The 19,439-nt window shown below is 36.7% G+C and overlaps 1 long non-coding RNA gene across 1 annotated transcript; it reads right to left on the reverse strand.

Moving 5' to 3' along the window:
- Positions 1 to 3,478: 3,478 nt before the first annotated feature.
- On the reverse strand, positions 3,479 to 18,954 carry LOC131574589 (uncharacterized). Its single transcript, XR_009276543.1, has 3 exons — positions 18,822 to 18,954; positions 11,546 to 11,619; positions 3,479 to 4,169 (listed from the first exon to the last, which is right to left on the reverse strand). It is a non-coding gene; the product is annotated as an uncharacterized LOC131574589 (long non-coding RNA).
- Between the last annotated feature and the right edge of the window lie 485 nt (positions 18,955 to 19,439).

Consider the following 19,439-nt stretch of genomic DNA (forward strand, 5'->3'; position numbering starts at 1 on the left):
AAGTTAAGGGAAGTATGTGAAGAATGTGCCTATAATTCTCCAGGAATAAAAGTACTAAGTGCACACAGGATTACAGCATTATTTTTCAGGCTCAGGAGCTTACAAAGACCAAAAAGACAAGTAAATACACGGTTAATTCAAATGAAGAATTTCTCATCCTGTTTATCCAGGCTTGTTGACTTTGATTAAATTTATATCCAGATGTGAAAGATCCTAGCAGTTTCCTACTGCTTGTTGACATCATGATTAAATGCAACTCATTTTGAAGAAAGGAGGTTTCAAATTAATGTAGCAGGTGAAATTCCTCTCAAGGAAGGCCACAGCTCACATGGTAAGTTGGTTACAAGTAAATACTATTTGATCTAACACAGCAAAAAAAGTCCTATATTTTCAGCCGTAGACTCAAGTGTGCTTAGAACTTCAAGGAAGTCATCTTGGAAGTAATGCCTCTGCACAGGGCTTTGTGGTCTGGGATGGATAATGCCATTCACATGAACAGAAAAGAGACTACTGAGGAAAAATTAAGGTTACTTATTGCTGACTTTGTGCTAGTGTCCCATGAATAGAATGTCTAAGCCCTCATCTCATTTCAAGACTTCAAGGAGAATTGTGATCACCCAGGGGTGAAGTTGTAGGCAAAAAAACAGCAGAAAAAATGATAGTGAAAACTGACCCAGAACAAGATCAGGGTGTCTTAGGTTGATGGCAAGATTTTTTTTTTTCCTTTTATAGACCTTTATTATAACTTTTATGTATCCTTAGTGTTCTTAGCATGCATACTTGTAATTTATTAAGTCTGATAGCTTAGCATAGTCCTAGGATTTTGTTAGGCCAGGAGACCAAGCATCCTAAAGGCCTCATAGTAGGAGACTGGAAATCCCTACACTATCTTGGGAAACCAAGGCCTCCTCTAGAACATATCCTGCAAAGTAGAGATATGGCCCACCTGGGGGGGGAATTCATCAGATGGGGGAATATCATATCATTCTTCCAGGCCTCCCATTGGAGCATCCTTGCAAAAAAATGCTCCTTTGTAAGGTTTATAAACTGGTCCATTGTGTGTGTGCATTGCAGCGTGTTCTACCTCGGCAAAGTGGGGTATCAATAAAGATCTTTATTAAAGCACCCTTTAAAAAAACCTCTTACCCCTTAACCATGTATGGCTCTCAATTTTTTAAGACCACGAAAAGGCATCAAAGTAACCACAAAAATTTTACCTTAGTATAAAGATTAAGCCTGGGCTGTTCAGAAACCTGTGATAACTTAAGTACGTCCAATTCTAGCACAGCTATTAATTAAAAGTTTTGCTAACAATTATAGAGTATGAGACAAGCTCTTTCTCTGGAAAAGTGCTCTGGCACCGAGCTGAACCTTGAGGTCCTCAGAGAGACCATAAGATATTTATAAGAGCCCTTATAAATATTTCTTAGCATCTGAAAAATTAAGACAGTATAATTCTTCAGACTCTTCTGTTTCAATTATGTTTACAAGGCTATCTTAGTTCTGTAATTTTTTTTTCAGTTACATCACTGAACAATTTCTCAAATTATATTGTTTCTATTTTCAGTAATTTTAAAATAAATTCTCTGTTAATACTTTGATTTTATTGAATCAAAGATTTGACTTTGTTTTGTTCTCAGCTCATATCTTGGGGTCAACCTCAGGTTCCTACTTTAAATCATTTTTCTAATAGGAATTAATATTTCAAAGCTATAAATTTAATTAATGACTGCACTCCTAAAATAGTATCATCGTAAATTTAAAACCTCTGATTTTTTATTCTTATGGTGATCATTTCAGTAATTTTAAATGTTAGCCTCCTTTTTTAAAAGAACTGCTATGGACACAAAAATCAGCTCTCTAAAAACCTCTCCGAAGAAAGAAGCAAAAATTAACCTTTCTTCTGAATCCCATCTTTGCATGAATGCACCAGAGATGGGTCTCCACAGTCATGAAAAATTTCCTTGCTTGCACAATTTCAGCTGACTTGAATGGTAAAAGTTATCTCTTACTTTCTTCTCTCCAGTAACTTTAATTTGCAAAAAGGTTGACCTTGCCTGTAGTTTGGTTACAGCCCATTGCATTTGTGACACAGGCTATGTTCAGGATTTGCATAGGCTAATTGCATCCCCAGATCTCCACCCTCCCAGGTATTCTCTCTCTGAAATTTGCAGAAACAAGCTTTTTCTCTAGTCCTGGATTTCTGTAATTTAGTAGCTACTTAAAAATGTGCCTGATCCCAAAATTAGCATAGTGTTTACATAATAGTTTAACCCATGTATCCGGCAGCTCTGTACCACATCAGATGCTCTGTCCTGTTTATACTTCAGTCTCAAACTCCTCAAAGGAAGTTTCTGTTAATAGCAAGGAAGGTTTGAGGAGCTGCTGGAACTAAGGGAATTATCAAATCCCAATTTTCCTTTTTTATCAGGTTATTTTCCCAGGGTTGTTTTACTGTTGGTTTAAACATCTGTTTCATTCGTTCTACTATGCCAGGTGGCTGAGTTCATAAGAAATGCATTTTTTTTTCCTTGCTGTTGCACTCTTCACATCTTTGAATATTCTCAGAACAGCTGTCAGATTCAATCTTCACTGGGACTATCTAGAGAGAAAAAAGAGTTTTCTACCATGTCTACAGTTGTGGCTTGCTCAACAGTCCACTGCAAAAGAAATGTTATCGCCTTACTTCAGAATACTGAGGGAGGGGAACCTACAGTTACATGTTGAAATTATTCCCTTGGGAATTTGTATCAGTGGACCCACAAAATAATTTTGAAAGCATTCTGCCATTCTTCCTCTCTCTGAGAACCTGAGGGGGCTTTTTCTTTAAATTTGATAGTTTTTTTGGAGAAAATTCAGGCATACCTTTGCACATTTACTTTTCAAGCCAGAAGCCCAAGACAGAAAGCTTTTGGAAAGTCTTTTCCTGGATTCCCTCCACTGCAGATCTCACCAGTATAATATCACATTTCCTTCCTAAACTCAATTGATATACAAACCTTATTTCCTTCAAAAAGCAGTAAACCTAACATTTCTTCATTTTACCTAAGAAGCATTTTCACTAGGTCTTTTTACTGTCAACTACTACCTTCAAAGATAAGAGGAGATGCTTAAATTATTTTAACTTTTTCCCAGTCTTTAAATTAATTGCTTCATTTTGATGTGGTTCTTCCATGAGAGTTGCTAACAATATATCTGCTTCAATGGATTTTTAATTTCTGTTTAAAGTTTGCACAATTCCTTTTTTTATTTGTTGATCTACTATGTATTTTGAGTACAGTCCCAGAACCTTTTAACTTTTTCACCATTAAATGCGTCTTCCATTTAGTAATGTCACAAATACACTGCAACAAAAGAATAAACATATAGAACTGACTCACCAGAAGTGTGCTCATGAGCATCCTGTGTTCATAAGAATTGTAAAAGTGAACTGCATTTCCAAGTACAATCTCAGAACAAAGTAAGCATTCAATTGTAATGAAAATACTACATTTTACAATTATTACATTTTGCATTTACATATTACATATTACAATTTTTACAATTACTAATTACATGTTACATATTTCATATTATATATTACTTATTACAAATACAATTACATATTACATTTGCATATTATATTTTGCAATTACTACAATTTTTAATGAAAGTGCAGGTGATAGAAAGCAATTCTATGGTGAGCTGAGCATGGGACACCTGAATATCACATGCTTCAAGTGCTTCCAGGTGTTTGGGTGGTTGTCAAATCCTGTATGTCTTTTCTTGAATGCAATAACTGGAGCCACTATAGAACATTAGTTTTCAGGCCCATTTGTGTGTGAAAGTAGTGGTTGAAAGTACCAGTTCACTCTTCTCCATTTTTTATTTCATAGCAAAAACTGCATGGCTCTGTGGGTGGTATGATACACAATGTGATTTGGACCAGTCAGAAGTGCAAAATGTTTGATGATCATTATAAAGAATTCCTCCTTGTGGTGGTGCATTCCCTCCTTTCCTCCTTGGGATGCTCTGTGGTCTCAGAAATGCTCATTAGGCCTCAGCCTTGATCAACAGCACCTAGACTAAGCTCCTCTTGAGTTTATCAGAAACACTGCTCCTAAGGACTTATGCTGTCCAATGAGCTCCTGTTTTTCAGTGAACACCTTTGGAAACTTATTTTTTCTTGCCTGAATAACAAACAAAAACCAAAAAAACAAAAAATAAAAGTAGAATAATTTGCTATTGAACTTTAAAAGAAAATTACCAACTCAAATTGTATCCAGGATGAAAAATTATTATGAGCAAAGCCAACTTTAATGACCTATTTAACAAGTCTATAAATGTGAACCTAGGTGAGATCCTTTGAGCTCTTCTGGACAGCAGCAGGATGCAAGCAGTGATCTCCCTCTGAGTGGGACATATCTCAGAGCCAGCAAACTCTCAAGTTTGCTGTACTTGGAGGATCACTGCTGAACACTAACAGAGAGCCTGGGCTGATACCCCCACAGCTACAGGTTCAACTCTTCACCCATTGAGAAGATGCAAAGGTATCCAAAAGGAGTACTTCACTGAATTTAGGGAAAGTTTTTCACAGGTATAACTTTTCCATGCTCATTTAGGTCTGTGTGCATGTGAGTGTGGATAAGCTATACCAAGCATACTACGAATGCTGCTCTCTCACATTCATGTGCATGTTAGAGTCGTAGGTAAGTTAAACTTATCAGTGAGTTACTGTTGTGATATGGTAAATGCTTTAAGAATTTTTGTTAAGTTTTTTAAATTAGGTTATTGATTAAGTACTGTTAAAACCTTTAGGTCAAATTTCATGGTCAATACCACAGTGAACCTTATGCCTCAAAGGGAGGGTCTCCCTTATTTGTTTATATCCTTACCCCTTCCTATCCTTATCCTTTTCCTGGTCACCACTCACCCCAGCCTCCATGTAGATATTTTTTGTGTTGTTTTTTTTTTTTGTTTTAGATTGATTTATTTATGATTTTAGGGGTTTTTATCTCTGCTTAAACCATCTAGTAAGTAGTAGAATGAACATTGCCAAAAATTTTTGTTATACTTTCATTTTTGTATTAGACCTGCTTTTGCTGATATCTTTGTTGGGGATTCTGTAAGTGACCTTAACCAGTAATTTAGAGTATTTGTGTGGCTCTCCTTCCCATGCCATTTAAACTGCTGTTTCTGTAACCAGTGCAGAGGTCTCTCTGAGACAATGATATGAGAATTAATTCTCAATAGTACCATTTAGCATCCAAAAGTAAAATCTATTATTTTTTTATACTCGACCACCTGTACACTTCTGTTTTACAAGATTGGTGTTCTGGCCACATTTAGAGCTGTAGAACCATCGAATCATTGAGGTTTGGAAAGATCTTTAAGATCATTGAGTCCTACCTTTGACCAAACACCACCATGCAAAATAAACCATTGCACTAAGTGACACGTCCAGTCTTTTCATGAATACCTTCAGGGATGGTGACTTCACCATTTCCTTGGGCAGCTCATTCCAATGCCTGACCAGCCTTTCAGTGAAGAAATTCTTCCTGATGTCCAACCTGAACTTATTCTGGCACAGGTTGAGGCTATGTTCTTTTGCCCTGTCACTGTTTGGCTGGGAGAAGACGCTGACCCTCACCCAGATACAACCTCCTTTCAGGTAACTGTAGAGGGTCAAAAGTTCTCTCCTGAGCCTCCTATTCTTCAGGCTAAATAAACACTTCCCCCTCAGGCACTCTTCATAGGACTTACTCTCTAGACCCTTCACCAGCTTCACTGCCCAACATTTACAAAGTGGCATAACAGAAAAACCACCTCACTGTTATCTGCAATATGCTGAACCATCCTGTTTATTTTGGTGACCCTTGTAGATTTTTCATTTTCTCTAGCTTGTCCTCCTTTCTACGGCTAAGGCTGTGCATTTTGGCAATTTCATTTGTGTGTGAATCATTTGCCAGTGGAAATTGAAGAAATCGTCATAAATTCCCTAGGTAAACAGTTAGAATATATACTCAGTACCCAAGGAAGCAGAGGTGTACTTGTGCTAACACCTTCAGCCAGATGAATAAAGAAAAAAAATTATTCCTTGCATGAAGGAGTAAAAATCACTCAACTATAAGATCTAAACCCATGTTTAGATCAAGCATCTTAAGCATGGCTGTAACACACTTAGAAGGGACTTGGTTCAATTTTCAATAATCACTGTGGACTGATTGTTTTTCCTTTTAGTTAAACTGCAAAATAAATGACTAAAGAAGATTCTTAAATGTTTGTTACAAGTAGCCAAACCAGGTAGCAGGAGAGAGGTGAGGCTGCACAGCTCCCTGCTCATGGGTCCCACCTCAGCGGGGCTGCACGTTTATTGCCAGTACCCAGGGTTTCACTGCCAGCAAACCACAGAGAGAAACGTGGACAGGGTTGCTCATGAAGACATGAACACACCAAAGCTCTCTTCCTGTTCCCCTTGCTGGCTGATCAGGATGAAAGACTGTTAAAAAAATAGTCTGTTATAGTCTGTTAAGAAAATAAATGCGTGTATAAAGATATATACAATGTAGGACTCTCAAGGAACTGTACTTAAGATCATCTACACAGTAGCTGTCCCTGGTATCCCATTGGCACCTATATTTACAAACTTCTTTGCTGCTGTTCCACTCTATCTGCTGGAACAGCCCACCTATACATGCACACACAAAAGTACAGCCCCACACGTGCACCCACACCCTGCACACAGTGTGTCTGCCTGCTGCTGACCCCTGCCTCACAGCCCTAGTCCCATAACCAGGCAGGTGCTGAGCCCTCACACTCCTCAGGGAGACTTTGTAGGAAAAACATTCAAAAGGGATGTAATGATGAGGCAGGACTTGCTGTGTTTTCTGCTGCAGACACTGTTGGAACACAGACTGACAGGCCCCTGCTCATACCCCAAAAGCTCCTTTCATCCTCTTTTTCTCTGCTGCTCTGGTTCACTTCTTGCTCTCCAAATCATCTTGATGTCTCCCTTTCTTGCCTTCTGTTACCTACCCTGAACACCCACAAGGACACAGGGTGGCCCCCTTTCTTTCAAACACCAATGGTCTTTTGTACACAACAGCACCATGACACCACTAGCTTCTTTCTGGCATCTTAGTGTTTGCCCCAGCACATTTCACACTCATGTCTCTGCCTTTGATACTCCTCTCCTTGGTGCCTCTCTGTAAGTATCCTGCATGAACACTGAACACATGCTAAGTAACTGAAGGCAGAAACATTTCTTCTGTCAGAATTTTATACAGTGTGGTTTGGGAGTTGTAGAATCTCAGTAGCAGGGACAAAGATTCAAAGTGACTGTGAGAGAGAAAATTCAACACTGCCATTGCAGAGATGTAGATGAGATGGATTGATATAGTTCTCTAGGAGACCACTAACACTTAGGGAATGTAAGCTTCTGTAGAAAATGGCAAAGCTTGTTTCATTGATGGCATCACTGTGCACGATTATTCACTAGAGCTCCCTTATTCCGTGCAGTGATACTTGTGACTGGTTCAGATTATTTGAGCAACTGTTAGGATTAAAGAGCTAAGAGAGTAGTAAACTTCCTTTCTCATGTTGATACTACTTCTGCAGCAAGGGCTCTTAATTTCTGATTTTTAAGGGGAAGGGAGCCATAAATTTTATTATGCCAATGGCTCTTCAGTGTGGAAAAGGAAGTTAAGTACTTAATCAGGAGTAGTTCTTCCTTTTCGTTTTTGTGAGTAGAGTTGTTAACAAATAAGCTAATATACTCAGAATTCCCAGGGGGCCCAGACAAATCCTTACTTGAAATTCCAAATATATGATCAATGGCTGATATTTAGGTGTTAAATTTTTTTTTCAATATTTTTACAATGGGCTATGAAAGGCCTTAATGTAAAACATCAGGGTAAGAGCTCAGCAAATGCTGATGAACTGTCAAATGAAGCAAATTAATCAGAGCATCAGTATCAACAATAACATGGAAACTGGGACAAGGTTTTAAACAAGTACCACTTGTACGGCTATCAGATCATTTTTCTTCATAGGCTCTGCACTTCAGTTTGAACATCTTAAATCTGGATACCAGTTATAAATGCAACTGGAGGCTTAACAATTCTGTTAAAGAGGAATGAATCTGATGAATAGGACTCATCGTCTAAGTACTGCAATCAGACAAATTATTCTATGATGAGGAGATGTCTTTTAAGATTAAAGGAATGAGAAAAAGGAAGGATGTTAAGACTACAGATGTGATGGGTCTTTGTCTATCAGCTGGGAAATGCTGGTGTCATCTGACAAGAGTGCCTAGATTGTAAATAGCACCTTAACAAGCTATATGAGTGCTACAAGCATCATGTAAAGATCACATTATAGCAGTGATTGGTTGTGAATGCTAAAGTAGGTTGAAATGTGCTGAGTATCTCTAAAACAGCAGCACCTGCAGCAGAGTGCAGTGCCTCTCACTGTCTAGTTTACTCTATTGCAAATACTAGGTGAGTAACTGTGGGGAAGAAATATCCCACATAATAACTTATCTCAGTTTCAACACGCCGTATTGGACATGGCATATTAGATGACACCCCTGTGGGTGAACTTTTGGCATTGGTAAATTTTTGGAGCAGGAGGAGGGCTTGTCTTCTGCTAGGTAGCCTCAGGCACCCTGCTGTGCTCTGCAGAGTGGCATAATATTTTGTAACTTTCACATATGTTAGACAAATCATGTAAAAAAATATATCACCTTCATTTGATAAAAATTCAATGGCTTTGGGGGTATCTTAAAATATGTAGCCCTTCTCCCATAGTTCAGCTGTTTCTAGTTACTATGAATTTGCAAGAATTGGTGATGCAGTTTGTAACTCAAATAAATGCAGTCAATTAACATGCATTCCTTTGCAAGGTCTGCACTTTCCAAAGGCTTTGTGCTCTACTGCTGTGCTTCCAGTACATGGCAAATATATTTCCCTGTGTTTCAATTTCTTAAAGCCTGGGTTGTTGCAGTTTTTGGCAGTGATATGACAACCAACAAAGGGACAAATGCTTTCATTGCAAGGTCTTCAAAACTAAAAAAAAAAAAAAAAAAAGAAAAAACAGTAACAATTGAATTGTATATTCTGGGAAGACACAACAGAGGAAGTTCGAGGAGAGCATAGGGAAATTTATGTTCAATGATACAAAAAAACTCTGCCAAAACCACAATTGGGCTGTACTGCAGATGCAGAAGACTGTCTCAGGAATTATATGAGAGTAAAAACTTATTTCATTATTTAACATGAGAAACTCTAATCTCAGCAGCAAAACAAGAAAAGCAGATCATTAAAAGCTGAAGCACAGTACAAGATGAAACTGCCTAAAACTTGTAATCCAAAACCAAATACATTTGGTCATGTAATGCATCTGCTAAATAACTTATAAGCACTCTCAGTAAATGTAACAAATGTGTATTAAAACAATGCTACTCACAATTATTAATTCTCAAATTCACTTAAACGAACCAGTAAGTCAGAAGGAAGACATTTTCTGAGAAAAACAATGTTGTAAGGATTTTGCCTTAGATTAAAACACACTTATGTCTAACTCATTATTTTCTGTTTGGTAGAATTTTCTTTGCCTTTAATTTTGATTTTTTTTTTTAAAATAAAAAATAAAGGAAGTCTATTATACAGACTTCTTTTGAATACAACTGAACAAATGATGAATTATAGCTCCCTATTAAAAGCATTGCAAATAAGTTCTCACAAGGATAGGTTCCAAGTTCAAATCAGCTACTTCAGAAACGAGACAAAAGCTAGCAAGATGCAATGTCACCTTGGGAAGCAATTAAAGCAAATTATTCTTTAGCACCCTTTTATCTCACAATAACCAATTAATAGACTCATAAATTATAACTATACATGATACATATACATGATGGACAAGCTGGGATACAGATTTGCTGAAAAGTGCATGGGTTTCCTAGCACTTCCTAGCATATGTGATACTGACCACTAGCCATCAGTGAGCTTTGTCAGGGAAGGTGACCAGCAGTATCTCAGGATGCATTAAATGAAATGCAGCATTCCTCATTCAGCAAGTTTGGGTACTGCCTGCAGCACTGGGCACCCCAACTCAGCAAGGACACGCAGGCAAACGAGCTCAGTGGGAGCCCCCTGGCAAACAGGACTAGAAGTACTGCTGAGCAACACTTACACTGCTGCATGAGCTTTTCTGCATCTCTCCTCACCCCGCCGAGTAAGAGGACTGAGGTTTTACACAAGGAGCTGAGGGGATATAGCTGGGACAGATGACCCAGATAGCCAGAGGGATATCCCACACCATAGAGCAACATGATCAGCACATAGACCTGGGGGAAGAAGGGAAGTGGGGGATGTTCAGAGGGATGCAGTTTGTCCTTCCAGCCTTCTGTTACATGTAATGGAGCCCAGATTTACTAGAGATGCCTGAACACGTGCCTGACAATGAGAAATGGTGAATTAATTCCTTGGTTTTGCTTGGCCTATGTGCAGGGTTTTATCTTCACTTACTAAACTGTCTTTATCTCAATCTGAGAGTTTTCTAGTTTTTTACCTTTTTTATTCTCTCCCCCCACCAGGAGAGGAAGTGAGCAAACAACTGTGTGGGGCTGAATTTCTCTATGAATGCAGGGCATGAGTTGCTGTATAACAAATTCAACAAATTTGAACAAATTCTAGTGCTTGCCCTAATTTCCTAATTTCCCTAATTAGTTCTCATGAGCTCTTTCCCATTAACTAGCTTTTCTTCAATAATTCACATTAAAATTATCTGTTTTTATTTAATATAAATTAGTACTTTATAAAAGAGTGCATGTGAGAAGTAACAAGTTATTTCGCCTAATCAGAATGGTGTCTGGTCTCAATCACATTCAAGACCTGAAACTTGCTAAGATTTCATATTCGATCCTACAGTTAAAAGACTTTTTCCCCATAAAGCTGAGCCCTCTTTTCTTGGGGTTTTACAGTTTCTCTGCAATTTAAACTTTTACTTTCCTATTATTATCAAGCAGAAACACTAAAACATACAGGTAACATTAACCAGGAGAAAGACAAGGATCATCCTGATCCAGAAGTTCTTGTGCAGAAAAAAAAAAGGGACAATGGAAGATATATATTTTAACAGTTAAACATATCATGTAATGTAGTGTGATTTACTGTCAAAATTTGACTACATTTAAAATTGATAGGAATTTTTTTATGATCATAGCTAGTAACTACCAGAATTAAATACAAAATATTATGGCAGTTTTACTAGATTTTTTTTACTTCAAATTAAGGATGTTTTTATTTTATTTTTTAAAATATAAAAGAAAAGTCTTAGTTTAAGTAGGATTTAATTATGGAAGTCTAACATTTTGTACTATGGTGAAAGTCTTATAACAAGGGAGCAGTTTTTTGTAACTAAATTTTATTCTTCAGTTGCAGTAACTCCTTATAGCAAATATATGTAATTAATGATGTCCCAGAGGTCTGTGAACTATTGTCTTTTAAACACAAAATAAACTGCACTTTTACAAATACTTGTCATAATCGGTGAAAAAGTGCTTTACCTTGTACCCTTCTTCAAACTCCACCAGGTGAGTTTGGCAAGACAGCTGCATCTTTGCAGTCAAGGGAAAAATCCCTGTCAAGTTAATAAAATAACGTAGTTGTTTTTTCCCCTGTGTTATCTACAAATTTCAGATATCAATAGTGTACTTATAAGGGACATCAAGCAGTCCCTGTCTCCTTACATTGAATGAAGAGTTTTACTGAAGTAGCAGTTTCTTTCTCTTTCAATTGCCATAAAAGATAAGTTGCATAAAGAAAGGCTACCTGAACAGAGTGTTTTGAACAGTTTTCAGTTCAGTCAAACTGGTCAGAGAAATCCATTTCCCAAACCACAAATTACTACACACCTTAAAAAATTCTTCTCCCCACAGCCTTTTCAGTTCTTCTCTGGGAGGAGCTGCCTGTCCACAGCCTTGTTATTTTCTGAGGTCAACACTGCAAATATCTTCTGATCTTATCAAACAACATAAGACCTCTGGTTTAAACACTTTATGGCTTATATTTTAATATTTTTTTTTATCCAGTAGTTTTTGTTATTTTTGTACCCAGATCAGATATAGTCAGTCTGTTCTGATTTTCTGGTTGGTTGATTAGTTTTGTTTTGTTCTGTTTTGTTTTAAATAGAAAGCACTGGAGACCAAGTAGGTTGATAAGTGGGTGATTTGTTTTTAATAACATGTGTTCACTGTTTTTTATATCTTAGTCAGTTGTTTCTCTCGCTCCCTCTTCTAGTTGCCCTGCTTTTTTTCTTCTTCTGCCACTCCCTTCAAAGAAACAACCAATAACTCTAAAATAGAAAAAAGCTTTCAGTTGGATTTGAGTTTGCTCTTTATTTTAATTATATTCAACAATTCTGTCTGGAGAGAAAAACATATATTGCAATTAAAAGAAAAATAAACAAATTTTATTGGTACTATTATGTTGGTCTTACAACCTGCTCCAAAATAAGGAGTCTTCAGATAAACACCAGACAACAGTCAGTGTATTTTAAATAGCCAGCTCTGCATTGATAGTAAGTTGCCATTGCCATAGAGATAACTTCAGAGGTTCCAAAGCATGCAATCCAAGTGATAAAAAGAAGTAAACACAAAACACCATATCAATCAATGAAAAATGATGAAGGGAAAAAACTTGCAGGCATGAAAATAACTGCATAGAAAATTAAAGATGCAAAATGAAAAAAAACAAAACTTGGAACTGAAGAAAAGGTAAGCAGGCAAGTATTGAACGTAAAATAGGTGTAATACTACTGTTTTTGTTGAACATTTAAAGTTAGGTAAAGACATGTACTTGGTGCTGAAATAAGAAGGTGAGGGTGTTTAGATTTCATTCCTACTCTGAGTGCCACTTGCAAATCCCATAAAATATCATGATCAGTTCTGATAAAAAGTAAAGAAGAAACAGGAAAAGGAAGATATATCCAAAAAATTAAATTAAGAGATTTGAAGGTGCATGGTGTACCTTGCTCATTTTGATGAGTGATTCCATAAGCCAGCTTTAGACCCATTTATGATCAGTGTTAAAGATTGCTACTCGTGTTTCAATAAACAAAAAACATTTTCCCATGCAGAATGGGCACTTTGTTTTTCCTGAAAAATGATGTCTTTGTCCTGCAGCAAGTACTGCTATTATCTCCCATTGTTTGCATCATTATCACAGTGTAATTAAATATAGAGATATGAAAAATGAACATGCTGCTTATTCATGGAAATTTCATTCAGCAAGGTGCTCTTAATGCTTTGAAACAGTTTTATGAGAACCTGCAAGGTTTTCTCTCTTTTTGGTTGGTTTGTTTCCTCTGGTTAGTTGTTTGGTTGTTTAGTTGTCTTGATTGAGTCTAGGTTTTAAAATAACCATACAAAGTGGAGCTTTTTTTGGGTAAACCCCACTGCATGAAATTCTTTTCCATCCAGCATGTTGATGCCACTAGACAGCTTGATGTCACTGGCAAATTTATTAAACTTGCATTCAGTCCCACTGTCCGTGTTGCTGAATAAGATGTCCATGGAGGGTTTCACAGATAGGTTGGAGAGATCTGGATGCTGATATGTCTCAGTAGCCTAGGATCACCCTTTAGTCTTCATGGCTGGCTTTAAGATACCAAGAAACAAGAGTCCTTATCTTTAGAATAGGAGATATCCTTCTCCTCTTTGCAATGAGCTGGGGTCCTTTAGGCATATTTACTTAATTTTGCCTATGCTATCTACAAAGTAAATTATATAGTAATAATAAGTGATGATGATAGTAATAATAGTAATCTTTTGCCCTAGGAAAAAGGAAAAATATTTCTATTTAATAAATTTCTATTTCTGTTTCTTATTTTGCCCTAGGAAAAAAATTTCTATTTCATTATATCAGTGGTATGCCCTGTGAAGACAGAATCATCACATTACTCTTACATCACCCATAATGCTGAGAAGCTATTTAAAATGGCCAGTTTATTCCTATTCTTTGTTGATTCAGCTTCCCTTTTCTAAGAGTCAAAGCATATAGCTTTTAATAACTCACTGAAGTAGAAACAAAAAGTGTTGTTTAGAGAACAGAAGTGGATACAACAGTGTAGCTGGCTGAAAAGAGTGAATTCACAAGCTTATTCACAGTCCAAGCCAGCAATATAATAAATTATATGCCCAAGGAGAAAGTATGAGCACAGACACTTACAGCTCTCTACTTTTTTGTTTGGTTGGTTTTGCTTCATTTTGTTTTGGTTTTTGTTTGTTTTTTTTAATACAGGCAAGTGGATACATAACTCAAAATACACTGGGTTTGTCAGCCTTTTACAATCCTAACTGTGTTAGAGTTGTCAAACTATTTTGCCTTCATATCTTTTCCATTATTATTTTCCATTATGAGGTTTCTAAAACTTTACTAATGTGTGAATATGTGTTGTCTAGCACTTCTTTATCTCTTTTTGGAACATGCATACAATTCTAGTCTCCACTGGTAAGGTGCCTTCCTTTATACAGTTAATTCCTCTCATAGGATCTCTAGCCTAGGAATTGCATTTTTCTTTATGTTTTGGGTTTTGGTTTTGGTTTTGGTTTTTTTTGTTGTTGTTTTTTTTTTTTTAATTCTGTGAAGATAGCCAGAAGCAAGAATTTGAACCATTTTTATCACTTTCAATTGAAGCTTTTCTCTCAAATGGGGCAATGGCCTCATTCTCTATTTACATCCTTCTTTTGCTTCCATATTGAAGGATGAATCAATGCTAAACAAATGGGTAATAAGCAAATAAAACTATTGGTTATCAATTTAAAATACACAGTAAACTCATGTATCAGGAATATTAAGAAATATAGGCAGAGTTTGCTAAAAATTGGTGTGGGGGGGACATTCACAGGCATTGTAAAGGATATATGCACGCCTATTGAGGTTCAGAATGCAAAAGCCTAGATAGTGCAGGAAGCATGTACAGCAGAACTGTTGGGTTGAATTTTAGGCATTCTCAGCAATAAATATGTTGGGGACAAAAGTACCATTTTGAGAGGCCATGTCAGTCTCTGAGAGAGTCTTAAATGTCGGGAATGGTAACATCTGCATGAAACTACCACGAAATAGAATAGGGGCAGATTCCAGCACTGAATTCCTTTGTGGCACTCATTTATTTGCTGCTCCTCTAAATATGTAAGACATCCCCACTATATATGTATATGAGAATGCAGTTATTAGATGGGACTATTGATATATATATATATATATATATATATATCTCAATATATATATCTCAAACAGACCTATTAATCTCTGGTTTGCACAGAACCGTGGATATTGCTACTCCTTTGGAGCTTATAGGCTGCAAGTTTATCTTAAAACCAGATAGTACTGATGGCATAATGAGACAGAGGAAAATAATATTAGCTTTAAAATCTTTCAAGGGAAGCCAAATTAACATCAAATTTCTGCTTAGGCAAGGGGAAAAGTACCTACATCAGGACAGGCAAATTTACCTTTTTGTCTTCTATGATTTGAGTGAGAAAGGAATTCAGTTACATTTCCTGTGACTGAAGCATTACATCTCTATGCTTCTTTTCATAAGCTAAAGTAAAAATTCTATTGTAAGGTGACATAACCCAAGAGATGGGAATGGGATGGGCTGGCAATACAAGGACCAGGGTGAGATATACGTGCTGGTGCCCTGAGGTAAGTTAAGGAAAGGAAAATCTGAGAATCTGGCAACGAGTCAGAACAACAGGCAAGCTCAATAAATAGCATACTTCCCTGCTTAATAAGAAATAGTTTGGCAATAGTGAATGGAGATCTCTGTGGAAGGGGGGGAAACAGCTAGTCACCCTCAATCTCTCATTTCAGTGGAAGACATTGTACATTGTTATAAAGTGATTATATTCTGAGAGTCAGATATCACCTAGTGTTATACCTACCTAGAGTGTTCTTTTGGTGCTTTACTGAAAATATTCTTTGGTAAGTAACCTTTCAAATAATAATTGAGAGGCATAAGAATTTACTTAACTTACCACAATAAATTTTGTTTTCATTTTCTCAGCCCATGGATAGGGTCTAATGCCTTTAAGTTAAAATATATTCGATATTTCTGGTACTTGTTTGCTGACAGAAAGCTACACTAGCACCAATTACAAGCTCATCTTTTAAGACTTTCTTGAATAGTCTAACATTCCCATTATTTTGGCTAGAGCTGGAGCTCAGGACGGGTGGCATATTATTACTTTATTCATGTACAGAAGCACAGAATCTGGGGATGGCCTAGGCTGGAAGGCACCTCTGGAGTTTGTCTTGACCTGCCACCTGCTGATAGCAGGGTCTGCTTGAGAAGTTTCCTCAAGACTATGTGCACTCATGTGTTTATTAATTCCAAAAATAAAGACTCCATAGTGTCCTGGGTGACCTGTTCTAGAGTTTGACCACCCTCATAGTTAAAAAATTCCAAAACAAACAAACTCAAACCAACCAAACACAAAATGCCCACCCACACAAGGCCAAAACATAGCAAATTTTCACAGGCTTTTTTTCTTAATTGCAAAAACTGTGAAACAAAAAAACAATAGAGAAGTAGAAGGAGCTCTGTGACAAAATTGGAAGAGTGTTACCATTAAAAAGGCTGGTACAGTCAGAAAGGAATAAATGCTATTTCAGAGCCTAAATAACATTTGCCTTAATTTTCCAGGCAATACAGAATACTGGCTTGAAGACTCCTCTCACTAGAGACTCAACTCACTGAAAGCTACAGACAGAAAATCAAGAAATAGAAACTGTCAAAAAGACCTTGGAATATAAATGAAAGCCAAAATAGAAAGATACATCTCAAATGTACATGGTAAGATTCTGAAATAATTTGTGGTTTTATTGTGTCTGTTTCAGAAACATGGCAATATATACCTGGAAAAATATGTCTTCTTCTATTAGATGTCTCCTTAAAAAACAGATTCTTAAAGTTTATTTCCAGCCTGACTCATTCTGCTGTTACCAAAAACATCTTGGCAAACAAATTAAGAATGGTTTGCAAATTTTGCATGCATGTATGTATAAAGTAATGAAAATGTCAAGGTACTTCACTGATTTTCACATTAGCTTTTCTCCATGTAAGAACCTTTATCAGTATAGCAATAGTGTCTCTTCTATGTGGAGTCTGAGAATATAATGGGAAAAGACTTAATTAATTGGTGCAGTTTAAATCAATTTTCTGAATGCAAATTAAAATTCAAAAATTGTTAAAACGTCTTCTCCTGGGGTTTTTTCCTTTTTTTTTTTTTTTCTTTTTTTTTTTCTTCTGAGTATGATTAGATTTGTAGAAGAGAATTCTATTCGCTGTATAGATTTTGTTATGGTTCAGTCTCTGTTTATATCATAATTCAGAATCAGAGTAATGTAAGGGCAGACTTATCACTAGCTAAGTGGAGAAAGCTGTAGAATTTTGTACAACTTCTCTGTATTCTGTTATATACCCCTACCTGCAATCTTAAGTAAATGCTAACCCAATTATATCTTTGACTAAATTAAAACTGACTGATGAGCTCAAAAAATGGTATTAAGTAGATATGACTTGTACCTGATTTTTAAAAAGTAACAGAGAAAGTTAGCTCCTTTCCATTTTTCATCTTAACACAATGCATAAATAAATTCCACAAAAGGAATACTGATTTCCTGCAGGTCATCTTAAGCAGAATGTTAGTTAGGGCTCATTTGATTTTAGTACATAGAAATGTACTAAAATGCACATGCTGGGGAAAAAAACCTACATCATCTTAAATAAAATAGGCTGGCTCTTTGCCTGTACCTTCAAATTACTCTTGATTTTGTATCTAACTGCACAGGGTAGGATTTTCCAAAGCTTGAAAAGAAGAATAAGATTTTGGGCAAGATGGATTAGAGATGAAGTGTCAAAAAAGCAATAGATGCTGATAAATTTGAATGATTTAAAAAGTAACATTGGGCCATTATTTCAGGTGAATAATGGAACAGTGATTGCACTTGTTAAGTCATGCATACAGTATTCATTTGAAACACTGCAGCTCATTTCAGTGGAGCTTATTTTGTTGAAAAAATGGGATCTGGGGATCTGGTCCCTCATTATTAAGGTTGATATAGGTGAAATTATTTATGTTTGATATTTCATTTCCTTATATTTTACTTGGCACTCGGTTCTTGTGATGAAGTTCTAAAAATAACCCATGGTTCAAGAGTGGAAATAAAAAGAACAATATGTTAGAGGGAAAGTCAGAGAAGAATAAAAGCATAGTATCACAAGTGTTAACACAAACTGTGGGAAAAGTTCTTGAACAGTCATACACACATGAAAAAACAGTCAAAACCAAACCAACAAAACAAACAAAAAAAGCAAACTAAACAAACGAGACAAACAAAAATCCAAAAACACACACGAAAAAAGCCCCAACATTTTTTTACCAACACAGGTGGCTTGCAAAGTGTAAGTTAATTGTGCCCAAGTTAGTTGGGGTCTAGTTAACTCTGCTTTGGAAATTTACAATATTTTCTTAATTTTTTTTAAAGTTATTCCCAAAGGTGCTTCACAATCTCAGTATATATAAAGAGTAGTAGGGAACAATGCAGCATTGTCGAAATTCAGGCTGTTCCATCCTTCTCTCAGTAGGGACTACAAGCAAGCATAAAGCAACATGATTAAGAATTCATTTGTTTTACGGTTCAAGGGGAGCTGAAATGATTAAGCTCCTTTATCATGTTTCCGTCCTTATGTATATTTTAAGAATACTTCTGCTAAGGAAAAACAGCAACAAAAAGAGAAGCAAGCTCCTCTTCAAAGTGTGGCAAATATTTACTTACCTACTGTATACATATGTTTCCATTTGATAAATACTGCTTAAACCAAGAGAAATCGCAGGCTGCAGAAATGTCTCTGCGCGGCGCAGGAGAGACTGCAAAGGCAGTTTTCAAGTCCTTATCTGCAAAGGAAAAGAGATTATTGCCTTAACCTTTGTTATCAGTGTGAGACCTACTTTAATGCTGCCAAGGCTCAAAAGGGCTTGTGAAGTGGTGAAAGGCTGAGCTAGATGGGCTGTGTCTTACTGCCAGCGCCTGGCTCTCCAGCGGGGAGCCTGTGCTGGGGCAGCAGGCACCCCAAGGCAGTGGCACACTGCTGCCCTCAGTGCGGGCTCAAAAGATGTTTTCTTGCCTATGGCAATTCACATTCAGAAGGCATGGCTAACCCCGGCATGTGAAACTCACAGACAGATAAAATAAACAGCCATTGGTATCTTCTTTTTCATCCAAAAATTGCCATACTAAAGAGAAACCCTGCCCTGACCCATAAAGCCTGACTGTGAAGACTTACCTATCCAAGAGGTTCACCAACAACCAATCTGGCTTTGCAGAATGGAGTGGACTATTTAGGCTTGGCTTGCAAAATCTTATTTTATTTTATTCTATATAAACAACCACATA

This window comes from Poecile atricapillus, chromosome 1 (genome assembly GCF_030490865.1).
Source record: "Poecile atricapillus isolate bPoeAtr1 chromosome 1, bPoeAtr1.hap1, whole genome shotgun sequence".
Classification (NCBI taxonomy): domain Eukaryota; kingdom Metazoa; phylum Chordata; class Aves; order Passeriformes; family Paridae; genus Poecile; species Poecile atricapillus.